Raw genomic sequence first — 19,597 nt, 5'->3', positions numbered from 1 at the left:
TTTCAAGAGTGTTGCCTGATTGTTTATTTACAACTGCACTGTTTCTAAATAAATCGGACTTGTGAAGTGGAAACTAAGTGACATAGCCGAAGCATAAAGTTAAGTAAAAGAATAGACCACGACTGTTTGTGTAAAGTTTTATTGAAGGAATTTGTGTTAGAGGAGAAACTTGCCGGCTGTATTATTGATTTTTATGCTAATTAAATGATATTAGTGGCGCAGTCTAAATTAAATAAAATTTCTAGTATCTTAGGCATAAGATTCGTAAGTGCGAAGGGCAGATAAACATAGGACGTAATAATATAAACAAGAAAGATTCAGAGAGAAAAAGTGCTCACAGCTAAAAAGTATAAAGAATAAAGAAAGAAAGAGTAAAGCTATAAAGAATTGCGAATAGAATAAAAATAGAAGAAAGATAAAGAGAAAGTGATATTACTAATATAGGCAGAGTAAGAAAGGAAAATATATAGAAACAACGTATAGAATAGTAAAGATAATAAAATAACGCATTAAAGACAGCAGAAGATATTACACCCACAAATTCACAAAAGACCACATTGTTTAAAAAGAACATCAGGGGAATTCTTCTCTCATAACTTTTTTCAGCACCAATTTACTATAAACTATAACGTACGCTATACGTTTATCTGTAATTCAAAGTCGAAACGGAAGTTTTTCGACGTACCGCACGGAATAAGATTTAATGTCATTTTTGTGGGGAGACAGGAGAGAAGGACATTGTGGAAAATATTTGAATCCTACATCGTAATTGCTCCTTGTACTCGGAAGGAATGTGCAGTTTCTTTGAGGCATAAAATATCGACCGAGGTCTACTGAAGCTTTATTTTTTAAAATTCTTGTTTCAGTATCAAGAATTACTTCTCTCAATGTAAATTTAAATCTATGTTCATGCATAATAAATTTACATATCGATTTCAACAAGACAGAAATCGCATTTTAAAGACGTTATATTTCAGTTCGTCTTGGTTTCAAATCAAAGACAGAAATGTTAATTCGGCAATACAAATGGGTCTTTGCATATTGCAACCTTTTGAATACATTCTTCGACGCTAAGCAGCCTCCATGGCACAGACAGTATCGACAATGTCCGTTAGATAGACTACTTTGGATTGAATTCCGTTTAGAGGTCAAAAAAATTTTATAATGTTTTTCTCAACTGAAGTTGAGTTAGCAGCTCTCATGCTGAGGTGGTGGGGTTTGTAATACACGAAAGCACCTCTCCCCTTCCACTAAAAGACACTCGGGCCATAAAGATCGAAGAAGAGTCATCACCCAAAAGCGAAAGCGATAAAAACCATGAATTTCCTTTCTTGGTTAATTTCTAAGCCATTAACTCTTAAGCAGTGGTATCAAGTTTGATACCATGCAGAGAACACTCGATTTTTTTTTTTTTTGTTATTTTTCAAAAGATAGCTGAAAAAGAGACTTATGAGTTGTAGAAAAAGTATAATTAGCAATTGCATTTAATTGAGAATTCCAATTGTCTATACAGCAAGACGTTGAAGAACATCTTCTCGGTTTATTTATTTATTTATTTAGTTCATATAGGCAGTTGGGGGGATTGGTAACCAGCTCCACGGTAAAAGTGAACCACTGCGAATGTCTCGCTCCTAGTATAAGACCATCCGCGTGCATAACTTGCGCAGATGAAGGATAACTCAATATATGTCTCTGTGTGTGTGCTTGCGCGAAAGAATACTATAAAACCTACAGTAGAAAGAAGTAAATACTTACTTAATTTTCTGTATATTCTTGAATCACGAACAGTTTTGAAAGCGCCCTGAATAAGAGGCCCTGTAGTTGCGCTGGTTAAATGAAAATGATTAGATATTAACCAAATATTTCAGTCTAAAACATGAAAAATTAATTGTGCAGTTTTAGAAAGACACTCTGATCATTTTATACTAATAGGACATACAAGAGTTTGCAAAAATATATAGCATAAGTGTGTAAAGTGTAACTAAGTGTTTACGAAAAAAATATTTAATAAGTTTTTAACTATTTTTTTACAGATACTAGAGGTTATAGTTGTAGTTTTTTACACAAAGTGAGTCTTTGTGCAGATTCCAACAAATGTCGTGAAAATGTCCACAGAGACAATATAGGCTTCTTGTAGCTCGCGCAGATGTGTTCTCTGAAGATATCTGCGTGAGCTACAAGAGAAGAATGATACGAGGGGGAGGGACATGTGAGAGAGGAAGAAGAATGCAAGGGCAAAGTTGTCCAATGGCCTTTGGAAAAGATGGCACAGTTTTTACACTATTTTTATTTTTATTAATTTTTGCGAGTTACAATGTAAACTGAGTGAGAATCTGGCATATCTGTTTCATGGTCCACATTCTTGCCGATTACCCAGGTCATCAAGCAGGGCGGAATTTATGCATCAGCTAACTAAGCTACAGCTCAGGGCCTCAGTACAAAGGACCTCCGCGTCGGTATACACAACTTAAAATTTACCCAGTAGGGAATCTTAAAAATAGGGCTCTTAGTCGCGACAATTAACTTAAATCCAGCCCTGCGTCATCAAGTAGCAATTAGAAATAATTAAAACTGTTGTACGAACCAGAAAACTATTGTCATAAGGGTACTTAGAAGAAAGGTTATCAGAGCCTCTCCAGTGTGTAAAAGAGTCAATGACCATCCCTGCAAAGTTTCGTTTCTTTCTTGATCATTCATTTCTGACGCGTCTTGCTTTGCGCGAAAGTTGGCACATCCGTAGATTTGCTGGGAAGTTAACAATGAAAAAAATTGTTTCCACAGCAAATAAAAAGTTCATTGTTGTTCCAGATTGTTATTTTTTTTCCCCGGCTTTTACAACAGGTAAACTATGTTGAAATCTATATCCAAACGTCATAATATTTGCTAATACCTTGTGGTAACAATTATTAGCGCTTCATAAAATGTGAACAATCAAAGTATTCCTAAAGGAACACTGGAATTCAGTGATCTTCTGTTAAGGGTCATTTCTTCATTTACACGAGTTCCATTATGGATCAACAGGCAAGTCCAAATCCAAATGTGACCATACCAATCCTCATTTTGGTAATAGCCTCAGGGTAAGTAAAACTCAAGTTTAATATCGCATATTCATTCATATTTTTTATCATTTTTAAACCCATGGAATTATCTTTCAGTCTACATTAATACATTTTAAAGAATCTGAGATTTTTATTTGCTTTCTAATTAGTAAAATTTGTTCAGAATCGTAGTTTAATTCCTTGTCAAGAGATGGCGTGACAAACCCTTACATTATTACAAGATTGTAGTGATTTAATTGTCTCGTGCATATCTTAGGATATGCAATTGTAATTGCAGTAGAATCACATACTGAATTCAGTCCTCAATATCAGCTCACTGAAAGACGGTATGGAGTGGGGGGAGGAAGAGTGGGACAACAACTGAAAATATGAAGTATTTTAGATAAAACAACCCTTCCGTTTTTTTTTTTTTTTTTTTTTTTTTTAATTTTCAAAAGATTATTTTATGCGAATCTTGATATATCATGATCTCTCCATATAATAGAAAAGTTTTGTCTTCCATCGAAATCGACGAGAGATGTGACATAATGTTTCCATGGCAACACCACTACGTAATTTTACGTAGTAAAGTGATACGATTCGCGTTTTTTTTTTTTTTTTCTTTTTTAAACGAAAACAGTATGGAACTGGACAGGTGAATTATAAGCCACTTAAATGCATCAAGGGTGGAATAGATGCGAATACATCCGTCATACGAGTGGATACCAAAAAGAGCGTCCACCTTCTTCCTTCCCGCGTTAAGAGATAGTTTTACTCTTCTTTTCAATGGTAATATGAAAGATAAGACTTCTAACTCAAATGCAGTGATAAATGACTAATGCACTGCCATTTTGACAATACTTGGAACAACGTCTGATGCGATATAAACTCCCCCCCCCCCAATGACTGCGTTGAAGGATTGTTACTATTCTATCTGCAGGCATCTCATCTTAATCCTGTACATTCTTCCCTATTTTTTTTTTTCGAAATATAATATAATATTTTGTCAGTGCATTCTGCTTCCATTTACAAATATGATAAGCAAAGCTACTTTCAACGTATATTAGGGTAGCATTAATTATTTCTATGAATACCAGAGTGATAAAACATTAATTGTAATGCTGCCTCGAGATATCTAGAGAATTTGATGCGAGTTTCATATTAGTAAGACCCCGATTCAAGTGACTGAGGAAGCAAGAGATGCAAATAGAATGACATCGAGGAAACTTAAGTTGAGGACACATTTTACAAAGGGTGGTAAAGGCAACCCAAACGATAACTTTCACATTGATGGCGGCATAGGGTCGTTATTTTGGTCTGTTATAAGAGAAGGCCTTCATCCAACAGAATTGAGAAATGCTCTTCATAAGTCTTGTGCGCCGGATTTCAAATAAATGGACAGAGAGAGAGAGAGAGAAGTATGTATAGAGTTCTGACTACATCTTAATTTTTTTCCCTGTTTAATTATGTAAAGGATAAAGCATACACTTCTCATATGATTTCATTACGAGTGGTAAACGCCAGAATTACAAACTAGCTACAGTTAATGCAGAAATACCGGCATGCAAATAGCAAGACATAGGGTCGATACCAGTTCGATATATATCAAGATAAACATTCAGTTTACACTTTAGTTATTCACCATAAATTTAAAACTTTACATTCGAAGCTATCATTTCCAATATTTTATTCCTGTTCCATCTTACTTTTTAAATAAATATTTACATTTAAAATTTCCTTTGCATTAAAATATCCTACATTATATATTTCTTCTAAATAGGTACTGCGTGCTTCGCATGATCAAGTACGCCATATGTAAGTCAATTCTTTTTACTATTATTTTAGTATTTTATTTCGTAATTTCCTGTTGGAATTATTTATATATTTATTTCTAGATAAAAAGTCTACAGAGTGACGTTAAAAAATATGGTAACTTGGCTCAGTAAATATCCTTAGGATTCGGTTAAAATCACAAGAGCTAAAAAGTAACTACACTGTATAACATGCCTCTACAAAAGTTATAATTATATTTTTTCTCTTTGTGCAAATCGGTGAAGGAGAACTGTAACAAATGATCCATTCATTGATTTACTCAATTTTTTAGATATTTTTTAATATTTTATATACATTTTTATTTATTTAATAATTTTATTACTATTTCAATTACGTAATATCATACAAGTCTAGTTTTGTTTAATCAATATGGATTTATTTCCAGACACCTATTATTTTTAGATAATCATACCATATTAATTATTCTCTCTCCGATTAAGGGGGCGTCAGAGATTGGATTGGTAGTCAATGTGTTGTTGTTGTTAATTGGTGAGAAGTATGGCCAAGTCATGATGGAATTAAGAGTCAGGTGAGTCATTGTGTTGTTAAATAGTGGCGATAGTTTTGAATGTTAAATGATATATATACAGAGGTAAGTGTTCTTCATTTTCTGAGGTTTTTTTAAGGTGAAATATTTGCTACCGATGCTGGTAGGTCGATTTGATCTACGGGATATATATATATATATAGAGTAACATTTTATTGCTGGTAGACACCTAAGAGTGTCTACGGGATCTGCTAGTGTACCCTCAAAAGTCCAGAGGATTGTCTTTGCCTGCTCGGAGCACTTGAGGGATCTCTACTCTTTCTCCATCTGTGTCTCAACACATTTTAAATTCCTGAAATGACAAAAACTTCTAAATGAGACCAAATTCGAAGAAGTTTACAGGGAATTCCTCAGACTGGGAAAGCTACTGAGTGATAATTGGCCGGGAAAAGTTAGACTGTATGACACGCTTCCCCCCGAATGTGTCTCAGACGCTGTCGCTGAAGATCATTTAGAGTCGATGCCTTCTACTCCTTCAGACTTTGTAGAAGTGCTTGCTCGCAAAGTTGTCGCTGAAGATCATTTAGAGTCGATGCCTTCTACTCCTTCAGACTTTGTAGAAGTGCGTGCTCGCAAAAAGCGAAGAACAACAGAAGAACCGCACAATGACAATACTGCAATGGAACAGGGTTCGGACGCCGCAACTTCTCCCAAAGAAAAGGTGCCTCCGGTCATCCTTAGAGAAAAACAAAAGTGGGCAGCTTTACGATCCACAATGTCCAATCTGCATATTGGCTTCATTAAGGCCAAAAACATGGATGAAGGCATAAAGATTCAGCCAGCAACAGTGACAGACTATAGAAGGTTGACCAAGGAACTGGACGACAGAGGCATCCAGTATCATACCTTTGCTCTCAGTTCGGAAAAAAATTTAAAAGTAGTCCTTCGTGGTGTCTGTGAAGACATTGACACAGCAGAAATCGCTGCTGACCTAAATTTTCAGGATCTGCCACCAGTCAAAATGAGCAGAATGTACAAAGCAGACAAAACTCCCATGCCATTAGTCCTTGTTGAGATTCACAAAATATATAAGGATATCTACAACTTAAAAACAGTCTGTGGTCTCATCGTCACACCGGAACCACTCCGTAAAAGATCATTTTCTGGGCAGTGCCACAGGTGCCAAAAGTTTGGCCATGCCCAGAATCTATGCAGAGCAGAATATAGATGTTTAAAATGTGGAGACAGCCACCCAACCAATACCTGCACTAAGCCAAGGGCCACCTCGGCCAAATGTGCCAACTGCAGTGGCCCTCATCCGGCGAACTACAAAGGATGTACTCAACACCCAAAGAACAGACGGATGGAGGCAATCAGTCAGCCCTCCTCCTACAGTACAAGAACACCAGCGGCCCAGACATCAAAACCGGAGACTCTGCGGCCACAGTCGGAGACCTCCAACCAAAAGCAAACAAGACGTTATGCCGATGTGACCCGTACAATTAGGCCAATTCCAGAACAAAATCAACCAAGAGCACCTAAAAACCTAACAGCTATTATCACGGCCTCACTAGCAAACATGCTACAAAATTTTAGCCTATCAAATCCTACTGAAACCTCCACTAAAAGATTTCTTCGTGAAACACAGGTCATCCTCACAGCTCTCATAAATGAATAGAAACAAACTCATTCCAGCATCTCTTCAAATAGTTGCTTGGAACGCAAATGGCCTCAAAAACAAAATCCTGGAACTCCGTGCCTTCACATCTAGGTATCAGCCAGATGTTATTCTAATTAGCGAAACTCATCTAAGACCCTCAGACAATCCTACAATAAGGGGCTATCGCCTATACAGAAATGACAGACTACTCTACAGAGGCGGTGGCGCTGCCATCTTCATTAAAAACTACATTAAGCACCACTCTGTGAACATTCCTTCAACCACTAACCTTGAGATCACAGGAGTGGAAGTAGTCACCAGCTCCACTGGCAAACTGAAAATCTACTCAGCTTACAACCCTCCCCAAAAATCTCTACTTCACTCTGATCTAAATGCCATCTTAGGCATCAGAGGGCCCACCATTATTGCCGGGGATCTGAATTCCAAGCATCCTGCGTGGAATTGTTCAACCACAAACAAGAATGGTTGCATCCTTTTCAATTACTTAGGATCAAGCAACGCTGTTGTGGCAGGCCCCACCGAACCAACTCATCTCAGTACGTTCGGCACTGCTGACATCCTGGATATAGCTATCCTACAGGATATTAAACTTCAGTACCGTATCATATCTATGGATGAACTATCATCCGATCACAATCCAATTCTACTACAGCTGGGAAATCATGAATTCCTGTGTCCTCCTTCTCACTCCTACATTGTAGGGGAAAGACTGTCAGCCGCACTCAAGGATTATATTGGACCTGTTCCTCACATACGCACAAAAGAAGAAGTAGAAACTGCAGTTACAAATCTCACACAACAAATTAATTCTGCTATAAAGGTAGCTTCCGCCTACAAATCTGCCCGCAAGCCAGATCGTTTGCCTGAAGACATCATGAACTTAATTAGAGATAAAATCAGAGCTCGAAAAAGATTCCGTAACACGTGTGCACCACAAGACAAAACAAATCTAAACAGACTAAATGGGGCAGTAAGAGATGCACTGAAAGCTCATAGAGACTATGTATGGGATGAAAAGTTATCCTCCATTTCACCTAGTGATCACTCCATCTGGGGACTACTGAAAAATACCAAAAACAAAGGCAGATCCCTTCCCCCAATATTAACTGATCAGGGCCTTGCTCACAGAGATGTGGACAAAGCAGAGGTTATAGCGCACAGCTTGGAAGAGCAATGCAGGCCTTCGTATGGAAACCTTGACTTTGACCACATACATAAGATTCACGGCAAGGTCAGACACTCACTCAAACTTCCTATCACCAAGCACTGACCGTATTGCATCAACATCACCTGCTGAGATATATGACATTATTAAAAATTTAAAGAACAAAAAAGCTCCTGGACCAGACGGCATTACTAATCGTGTGATTAAACTTCTGCCGCGGAGGGCAGTATTGTACCTGACCAGTATAATAAATGCAATTTTAAGATTTCACTATTTTCCTTCCACCTGGAAACTGGCTGACGTAATTCCCATACATAAGCCAGGCAATGACTCACACCTACCCCAAAATTATCGTCCAATCAGTCTCATCTCAAATGTGGGTAAGGTTGCAGAGAAGGTCATCCTCTCACGACTTCAGACCTCAATAAATGACCTAAACATCCTTCCAAAAGAACAGTTTGGTTTTAGGCAACACCATAGTACTACCCAGCAAATCCACAGAATTGTTGAATACATCACAACCAGCTACAACTGGCACCAGTGCACAGGCGCTGTTTTCCTAGACATATCCAAAGCATTTGACAAAATCTGGCATTTTGGACTCCTGCACAAGCTTATCTCAGCCGGCATCTCACCTAAAATGGTTCAATTAATCCACTCATATCTTCAAAATAGATCAATGCAAGTAAAAATCAACGGTTCTACATCCTCCCAGCGCCACATCTTTGCTGGAGTGCCGCAGGGATTTCTACTGGCTCCATTACTGTTCTCTATATACATGTCAGACATCCCGCACAATCCGATGACTTCCATTTTGGCCCTATATGCGGACGATACGGCAATACTAACCAGATCTCTCGGACCCCTTTTCATTACCAGAAAGCTTCAAGAAAACATTCTAAAGCTGGAGGGTTGGTTCTCTAAGTGGAGATTGGAAGTCAACCCCCAGAAAAGCTCAGCCGTTCTTTTCTCAAAAAGGCCAATGTCTCCTGTAGGAGATTTGTTACTATTCAATACTAAAATTCCCTGGCAGTCAGAAACAAATTACCTGGGTGTAATTCTCGACAAAAAGCTATCTTTCAATCAGCACACCAAGTCTGCATGCACAAAGGCATCTAAAAACATAGCACAGATCTATCCGCTAATTAATAGAAATAGCAAGCTCAGCAACAGAATCAAATTACAACTATACCAGATGACAATTCGTCCTATAATCACCTCTCCGGCCTGGAGCCACACCTCTAATGCTAACATCATCAAAATACAGCGAGTGCAGAACAAGTGCCTGAGAATGATTTTGAACGCCCCGTGGTATGTTAGAAACATTCAACTCCACAGAGACACAAATATTCCCTATATTTTCTCTTTTCTACGATCCTTAGCCACCAAGTTTTTCCTAAAGACGTCCACACATCCCAACGATTTGGTTCAACAAGCTACAGCATACGATCCAACGGACATATTCAAATATAGAAGACCAAAAGCTATATTGGCCTCCTTTAGTGATGCATAATCTCCATGCCCAATCAGGGCGAGCATTCTGCTCATAAATTTTACCTTCACTGCAACCATAACAGATAGCGGGGAATATGAAAAGCATCTTGCTTCACCCCTAAAGACATAATTGTCAATTGTCAAGGGGGCGTCAGATAGAAAAAGTAGACTGAATACCAGAATCAAAGTGCTCCTCTACCTGTTGACGATCCGCTCAATGTTGACATATGCCTCTCCAGCCTGGAGCCACACATCCAACTCCAACATCCTCAGACTGCAGAGAGTGCAAAATAGGTGTTTACGCATGATATTAGACGCAGCGTGGTTTGTAAGGAACGTGCAACTGCATACAGATACAAACATCCCTTACATCTACTCCTTCCTATTAACTACAGCAGAAAAAGTTTTCTCAGAGATCTCTACACACCCCAACGATCTAGTTAAACAAGCAGCAAACTATGAAGAGACTGACCTCTTCAAATACAAGAGGCCAAAAGCCATCCTAAATACTTGCAACAATGACTAATCTCCGTGCCCCCTAGGGAGAGCTCTCAGCTCATAAATATTTCCTTCAATTCATCCTCCTTATCAGACAACGGGGAATAAAAGCATCTTGCTTCACCCTTCTGGCCAATGATGTTATGTTAAGGGGGCGTCAGATTGATTTAGGGGAATCAATCGACAGTGAGATGCGGTGATTGATTCATTCAATCCAATACCCTTGGAGGGTAATAATGGATGACATATGCTGTAGCTAATTGCTGTTACCCTCCTGCCATGATCAGAGCTTTAATAGCTCAACAATACACCTTATCCCTACACTGTCCTCTACAGATAACGGTGAAGATGAAAAGCATTCTTGTTTTGTCCCTTTAAGCCAGTCCCTATAAGGACTGCAAAAAAAAAGTTCGGCTATTGCCATTACCCAGCCATGACTAGAGCATTTAGCTCAATAGCACTCCATCCACACAGATTTTCTTCATTCAGATGACGGGATAAAGAGTCAAGGACTCAGTCCATCGCCCAGTTCTTTTAAGAACTGCAAAAAATGGAAAACTCTTCATAACCTAAAGTCCTTTTTATGATTTCCAGAGTAACAAATGGCAATGCTGTACTCAATAAAGTTTTAAATGAGGCCCGGCTATTGCCGTTACCCAGCCATGGTTAGAGCTTTTAGCTCAATTATACCCCATCCACACAGATTTTCTTCAATCAGATGACGGGATAAAGAGTCAAAGACTCAGTCCATCTGCCAGTTCTTTCAAGAACTGCTATCAATGAGAATATGAAGAGCCGGAGAAAAAAGTCCTTTTTAGGACTCCCAGAGTAACAAATGGCAATGCTGTAGCCAATGAAGTTTTAACTGAGGCTCGACTATTGCCGTTACCCAGCCATGACTAGAGCTTTTTAGCTCAATAGCACTCCATCTACACAGATTTACTTCATTCAGATGACGTGATAAAGAGTCAAGGACTCAGTCCATCTCCCAGTTCTTTTAAGAACTGCAATCAATGGTCCCTGTGTGGTTGCCGGGATAAGAATAGCACCAATGTAGCTCATGCATGTCGTACGAGGCGACTAAAATGAGTACTGAGGGAGGGTAATGGGTGGCAATGCTTTAGCCAATGAAGTTCTAACTGAGGCTCAGCTATTGCTGTTACCCTCCTGCGATGATCAAAGCTTTTATAGCTCAATAACACCTTATCCCTAAAATATCCTCTGCAGATAACGGGGAAGATGAAAACCATTCTTGCTTCGCACCTTTAAGCCAGTCCTTATAAGGACTGCAATCTATGGTCCCTGTGTGGTTGCCAGGATAAGAATAGTACCAATGTAGCTCATGCATGTCGTACGAGGCGACTAAAATGAGTTCCCAGGGAGGGTGATGGGTGGCAATGCTGTAACCAATGAAGTTCTAACTGAGGTTCGGCTATTACTGTTACCCTCTTGCCATGATCAGAGCTTTATAGCTCAATAACACCTTATCCCTACACTGTCCTCTACAGATAACGGGGAAGATTAAAAGATCTTGCTTCGCCCCTTTAAGCCAGTCCTTATAAGGACTGCAATCAATGAAATGATGGGCACAACATGTCAGGAAAAATGGCGATATGGTTGTTGTTGCGAAGAATGTTTTTGATTTCAGTGGTGATTAGTGAGTTTTAGGTTTTGTGAATCTACTTTGAAAGCTTAATACAAGGCAAGATCTTGACTTTTGATGCAATTTTCCCAAGCTATTACTTGTTCTCTTCCCACATCACTACAACACAACAACGTTTCTAGATCTTTGCTGGTTGACTGTTTCAATCGTGCTGAAGGTCCTTAGACCTGTGGGAAGATAATCGTATGATTACTACCCTACTTTGTTGCAGGGTTTTTTCGTAGCCATCAGATAATTCCAGGACACTCCCGATTGGTATGGAAGTCATCAAGGAACAGATCAGAACTCTAAACAAGGAGGAGTCATTAGAAGTATTAAAGTTTATCATGACAATGTTTGAGACTGACTGATTTGTGATGTAGGGAAGTCATCATTCCCTACATCACATCCCTTCTCCATAACCTAGCAGAAAAGTTCTTCCCCAATACAAACAATCATCCAAACCCGCTGATCATGCAAGCTTAAGACTGCAATGAAGCAGAATTCTACAAACACAAAAGACCCAAGTCAATTCTATGCTCAGCTGGACACAACTAATCTCACTGCCCTTCCAGGGCGAGCTTAATGCTCGATAACTCTCCACTCAAAGAACACCCTCTCAGACAAAGGGAAATATGAAATGCATTTATGCTTCACCGAACAAATCAGCAAACGCTCTGCGACTGCAATCAATTCTTTCTTGAGGGTATCTCACAGATTCTCTGATTATTCTTGTTCGTTCAAATTTCCAATATTACTCTTAAACAAAATATAGGCAAGAATAGCCATAAAAATTAATATTTATTGTGAGTTAATGATTCTGTTCAACTCGATAAGTGTCATAACTAATAATTGTTTTGGCTGGAATTGATTGGACCTTTGTTCCCTTATTCATTTGTTGATTCTACAAAAGAAATGTTGGATTAAGGGTGAGCATCGAGCACTTGGAACGCCCATTGTGAGCTAACGGCAGTAAAGTTATTATGATTTTTTTTGTTGTTGTTAATTTTCTGTTGGGTTCGTTTTACCATTTCGAATGAATCGTAAAAGTAATACTCTTTATGCAAGTAAAGAAAGGTGTATCTGTATTTTACAGCGCTCGCGAGGTTGTTCGTGTAGCGATCCTGGCACTCAGATGGCGAGCTAACCTTTTTCACTCCGAGGCGAGCAGTTTTTTTTCAGGTACTCTTTTTTTTTTCATTCCGTCAAAACAGACAAATCGGCCCTGTCAACAGAGTTCCACAGACATAAAATATCTGTTATTATTATTATTATTATTATTATTATTATTGAAGATTGTAGACGTTTATGGCAACCTTGTATAACTTAACGACGTTGTCATGAACAGTTGGCACGTACTATTATGCTTGTGTCGAATTAAGATCACGAATTTTTATATTAATAAAAAAGTGTTAATTCTATCGTTGGCTGATTTCGAAAATATAAATATCACTTTCAGTAACTGTTAGAGTTCATGCAATTGCCACACCAGATGGTTTTATATCTCTATAGTGATGATGATGATGATGATAATGTCGAGAGCTATTCTGGGGTTAGTTAGCTATCAGCAGGGCCTCCCTCGTCAGACAGGTGTCAACTGAGAGTCTAGACTAACAGTGTTCCTCGCATCCCTATCTTTATGGTGAAAAGCAAGAAGAAATCCATACCGAATCACTCGAGGTCCAGGTCATCAAGGTCTGCGTCAGATGTTAATCAGACGATAGCTGGGCTACAGGACCCGCTCTCCTCGCTGGAAAACCAGGGCATGAACCTGAAAAGCGGCTGGAAGAAACCAAAAGTGAAAAATGGACTGTTGAAAAAAAAACAGAGAAGTTCTGAAATGTTTCAGATTAACACCAGAAAAACGAGGTTTCAGAGAGCGTCTGCATTTAATTTGGAAACAAAAATTCCCATAATCTTCAGTAACAAAACAAAGATTAATGCAGACAACTTCATTTTCTGCAACAAAATCTTTAGTGAACTTGAGTTGCAAAAGTTATGCAATAAACCAACAGCTTCAGTAACAGCAAATCATCAGGGGTAGCTGTGTCTAACTTTGAAATTCAGCTCAATGATCATCAAGCTGACGATATACCTCAGAATGTTTTGACAGAAGTGCAGTGTAAAATGAAGTCAGGGATAGTGGAATATGTGAATTCCATAAATGACCGTATAAAACTAACACCGTTAAAGGTTTTACATAAATCTTAGCTAAAATAGGTAATCTTAGACTCATATACTATGAAAAAAACAATCACAAAACAGTATGAAGGAAACAAATCAGCTCGTATACAGCACAGCTTATAACATTACAGTGAATCTTGGTTGCAAACCTCAAGAGTAAATGCGAAGATGAAGCATCTGGACTATGGAAAATCCGGTTGGAACGAAACGTCAACACTCTTCCAGCTGATTTGAGCAACTTGAAGGGTTTAAGGAAAAACGACAATAATAGCATTAAAACAGCAAAGATTGAGACTGCACAGAAAATTAAAAGATATGAAGCAAGAATAAACCAATATGTACACAAATAGAATTTTGACTGAATCAAAGCCACTTCTTTCAGTGTTCAAGAGAAATACAAATGTAAACAATCATTCACCAGAAAAAGAAGAAACACTCAAATTTTGGAAGTCAATCTGGGATAATCCCATTGAACATATTAAAAAGCCCTCATGGATTAAGGAAATGGAATCAGAATTGAAACGCAAAATGTAATTATTGATAAAGAAATGGTCAGTGCACAGGCTAGAAAATTAAAAACTGGAGTGCACCTGCCAAAGGTGCACTCCAGTTTTTAATTTAAGTGCACTCCACAAACTATAGGAATTTTGTTTAAAGCATCTAACCAGTCTACATGATCGAATGCCAGAACAATTTAATTATTTGCTGCAATCAGGCTCCACAGAAGACTGGATGATGTCTGAGCGCACTTTTCTCTTTACGAAAGATAAGAATAAGGGTGAAGACCCAAGTAACTATTGTCCAATAACATGTCTGCCAACTACGAACTGTTTATGGAAAATTCTTTATATCACTAATTATCAGATAATCAGATTTATCCGATTGACCAAAAAGGCAATTTTTAAAAATCTAGAGGAACAAAGGACCAGTTCGCTTTTGATAAAATGATATTCATCATTCGACTTCTTCGCACACTCTTGTATCCTAAATTCACTACAAGTATTTTTAACTAGCAAAAACATGAAGAAAATATCATGTTCTTTCCTGGCTGCTGCTATGAAATCGTGGAACATGACTTTCATGGTTAAAACTAAACGATTCGGAGATATTAGTATTCAAAGTGGAATTTTCCAAGATGATTCTTTGTCACCATTGCGATTCAATATTTCTTTGACACCTTTGTCTATGATTCTGAAGAAAACAAAACTTGGATATGAAATTCCTAAATGCAATATTAAAATTTCCCATCTGTTGTATATGGATGACTGGAAGTTATATGGAAGGTCGGCACAGCAAATGGACTCTTTACCGAACACAGTTCGTATTTTCAGTCAGGAGATCAAAATAGAATTTGGCTTAGATAAATGCGCACTTTTATCTATTAAACGAGGAAAAATTAATGATACTAGCAGTTTTAATTTTGATCAAGAGAAATATATAAAAGCAATTTCAGCTGACTTCTACGAATATTAGAAGTCAATGATATTTTCCACTCGAAAGATAAACAACAGGCAGCATCAGAATACACCAAAAGAGTTAGAAATATTCTGAAAACAAAACTAAATGGATTAAACACGATTAGAGCAATGAATACTTGGGGTATACCAGTGATCCGATTCACAGCTTGCATAATAGATTTGACAAAAGAAGACATGGACAAACTGAACTGCAAAACTAGAAAAGTAATGACTGTGCATCATGCATTACATCCACGAAGTGATGTTGACCGGTTGTACCTACCGAGGAGAATAGGTGGACGGGGTCTGCTGCAAAGTGAGTAGACTGTGGGAGAAAATAAATTAGTTTCAAGAATTACATCGACAATAGCACTGAGCAAATGCTTCAGACCATTTGACAAGAAGGACTTCTAAATTACAAAAGGCGATTACAAAAATAATAAAAAAATAGGAGCAAAATAATCGATATGCGCCCTCAGAAAAATAAACCCTTGCATTGCCAATTTCTTCGAGATACTGAGGAAAACAATTGAACTGACAGTGATGTGGCAATGGCAACGATATGGATATATTAAAAAAATAAATAAATAAACAGAAGTATTTCTTCTAGCAGCTCCAGAACAGGCATTACAAACTAATGCAATCAAAGCAAAAATTTTCAACATCAATAATAACCGCAAATGCAGATTATGCGATCAGAAAGATGAGACTGTAGAACATCTAATCAGTGCCTGCAGCAAGATAGCTCAGACTGACTATAAATACCGCCATGATCAAGTTGCCAAAATAGTTCATTGGCATGTATGCAAAAAATATGGCTTTCCTACTTCTGATAATTGGTGGTAGCATAAAACAGAAACAGTAGTGGAAAACGAAACAGCAAAAATTCTCTGGGACTTTCGAATACAAACTGATCGGCATTTGGAACACAATATACCTGACACCACAATTATTGAACATCGACAGGTTTCGATAATCGATATCGATGTACCCAGTGATAACAACAAAGGACTGGAAAAAAGTTACTAAATATCGAGATCTGACAATCGAAGTTGGCCGACTGTGGCTTAAACACACCAAAGTCATCCCAATAGTTATCGGCGCATTTGGCGCAATTTTAAAGAAGCTCTCCAACTATTTACAGCAATTAAACATCAACGAAGTGACCCCACATGACCTAAAAAAAAAACAGCATTACCTGGAACAGTCCATAGTTTACAATGCTTCCTGACGGACGGACTATTCTTAGATTCTTAGGTGGAATCTGAATTGAACTGTGTGACCAGTCAAACGTTTGTTTGAATGATATCTTATGTTGATCATTTCATTTGTACGAATAAAGAACACTTTTTATATCTTTCATAATCTTCCATCCAATTCTCGATTGTCTAACACTGGTCGAGTCCTCTCATTAAGGGTTTTAGCCAAATTCATGCAGCCTGCTTGCTATTCATCTGCTGCCTCCCGCTAAGTGAAAGTAATTTATGTTTTCTCGAATGTGTGTTTACGAGAACGGCTTGCCTGTTTCCTGGATGAACCTCTCTTTCAGTAGATTAGTCCTGATTCCTTAGAGCAGCGATTTGTGCCGCGGCACATTGGTGTGTCGCGAGAGGTCGTCAGGTGTACCGCGAGATTTATGAAAACAAATTAATTGAAAGAAATAATGTATTAATTTGCACATTTATTTATTAGTGTCTGTCTTCCTTCTTCTTTTGTGTGTAAATCAATGAAAATTATGCCTATTTTTTGCCAGATCATCAAAAAAAATTAAAGGAATATATTTTTAGTGTACCGCAGAATTTTAATAATTAGTCTAGGTGTGCTGTATTATGGAATAGGATGAATATCACTGCCTTAGAGCATCGATTCCCAACCGGTGGTACGTGTACCCCGGGGATACGTGCTGGACCGTTCAAGGGTGCACGAAAAATACTCAGTAATGGCGGAAAAACAAGTAAAGTAAAAAAAATGCAAAACGTTACTCATGGAACCACAAATGTCAGTATTTAAAAACAGCTATTTTAAAAACAAGGAGTACAATTTATAGAAATGGGGTACACAAGTGGAAAAAGGTTGGGAACCACTTCCTTAGACGGTATTCAAACCCAGTTAATTCCAAATAAACGGCTTCTTCTATATGAACCCATGGCCGCTTCCATAGCACTAGGCATACTTTACGAAAATAGCATTTCTTTTGTTTATGAAGGAATAGATGGAAGAAGGAGAGGTCCTAGAAATGGGAATAATGGAGGATGGTAAGAACACAGAGGTAAGTATTTTTTTTTATTTTACTTACCTCTGTGTTCTTACTTTGCTGTATATAATAACTTGGACATTGAGCAGAAACAGCTCAATGTCCAAGTTATTACCAATAGTTTTTGTACTTATAAAATCTATTGGTAATAACTTGGACATTGAGCTGTTTCTGATTTAAATAATTAATATTTTGCACGAGTTATTAATATTTTATCTCTTTTACAAATTTTATTTTCTGAGACTCCAACTTATTGTAGTTTACGGTGCTTTGTATTCATTTTGTTCTTTATTTTTATTTAAAGATGGTAGTAAATAAGTCGTGGATTGAGTCCTGTGTTTCTTTAAGTTCCAGAAGCATATTTGAATTGGAGTATCCCTAAAAGTTTCAGTTTTGTACGCGGAAAATGAAATCCAAAATTAATTGATTTAACTCCTCTGTCAAATTACCAAAATTCAGTTTATGCGAAATCAAATTTGCTTAATCTTAGCAGGCTCACTGGATCACATACGTCAAGGAAATATGACGTTCGATATTTGAGATGCGCCAGTGAAACAAGAAATACACGAAATTTACATTGAAATGAATTAATATACATTTTGTTTTAAATTTTAATCCTGCTTAAAAGTTGCAAACCTATAGCACATTTCGTACCCACTGTGGACTATGGATAAATTAATGAACAGAGGAAACGGTCTAGAGAGGGCTAAATATGTGACGTTTTCAAGCCAATCCAGGCTTGAAAAATCATCAGGATGTTAGTCTCACACCACGGGATAAAATCATCTACCATTTCATGGTATTCACATAAGGCAATGTCTCAGTGGCTGTCTGACCTGCTGTATATTGTTAGGGGATCAGGACTTATCCACCCGCCCAGCCCGGTCAGCAGCTTTTCTATGTTTGCATATAGTCATAAATATGTACGCTTCAGGAGGGTGAAGAAAATCACTATTGCTGAAAATATCAGGGATTATTCTCCTATACCCAAATAACTTTAAAACGTGAGAAAGCAGGGATGTTTGCCTGTGAAATGTTGACCATTATTTCTAAGATTATGAAATTAGATGTAGAGATTTCTTTTATTTATTTTAATCTTTTCAATTTAAATAGGTCAGAAGACTATATTTGGACTGACCCACAGTTGTTTGCGTCAAGTGACTTCCAGGAAAGAAAATTTAATTGGGATCATCAAAATTCTGAGATAATAAAATTCTGTACCGGAAAAATGTGTGCCTTAGTTGCTAAATATTCTAAATCATCGAATAAATTATGTTAATAATCAAAATTAAGTTTATTTTAGTGGTATCATCATCACTATAACAATTCTGGATAGATGCACATAATCCATGAATGGATTATGTGCATCTATCCATAGACAATTTAATCTGAGAGACTAGTGAACCAAAACCTCTCCTTTCTGGGATATACGAATAAAATGGTACCACACGTCGCTAGATACTACACGGAAGATGACCTATTGATCGTTCGTGAATGAACTAATTCTGCTATATTGTTTAGGAATCCCCTCTCCCACTAATTATAAAAGACATCACAAATAATCTCCACGGTGTCCATTTGTCAACATTCTTAGCCTAAATATACGCATACATATCACCTCCACCATTTACATACATCTAAAAGTATCGATAAGTTATTGGAACCTGATTTTCATTCTGCCGAATACGCTGCTTGATGCGAGAGCTCCTAGTAAAAATTCAAGCTTAAATTTTTTGTTGCATTCTCTTTCACTCATTTGATATTTTATCGGCCATCGAATTCTAATACCATCCAGAACCATTTGAATATTTATTTGTGATAAATGCTGCTGCTAGGAGAAGAGGAAAAGAATCCAGATGTAGAA

At 37.6% G+C, this 19,597-nt stretch overlaps 1 long non-coding RNA gene across 1 annotated transcript; it reads left to right on the top strand.

The window, feature by feature from the left end:
* Positions 1–4,817: 4,817 nt before the first annotated feature.
* LOC150093052 (uncharacterized) lies at positions 4,818–18,901 on the top strand. The gene is made up of 3 exons (XR_016550418.1): positions 4,818–4,853; positions 5,312–5,400; positions 18,847–18,901. It is a non-coding gene; the product is annotated as an uncharacterized LOC150093052 (long non-coding RNA).
* Positions 18,902–19,597: the final 696 nt, after the last annotated feature.

Source organism: Typopeltis vanoorti, chromosome 24, assembly GCF_054136105.1.
Source record: "Typopeltis vanoorti isolate ZY-2024b chromosome 24, IOZ_Tvanoo_1.0, whole genome shotgun sequence".
Classification (NCBI taxonomy): Eukaryota; Metazoa; Arthropoda; class Arachnida; order Uropygi; family Thelyphonidae; genus Typopeltis; species Typopeltis vanoorti.
This window is presented reverse-complemented; position numbering and strand designations above follow the sequence as displayed.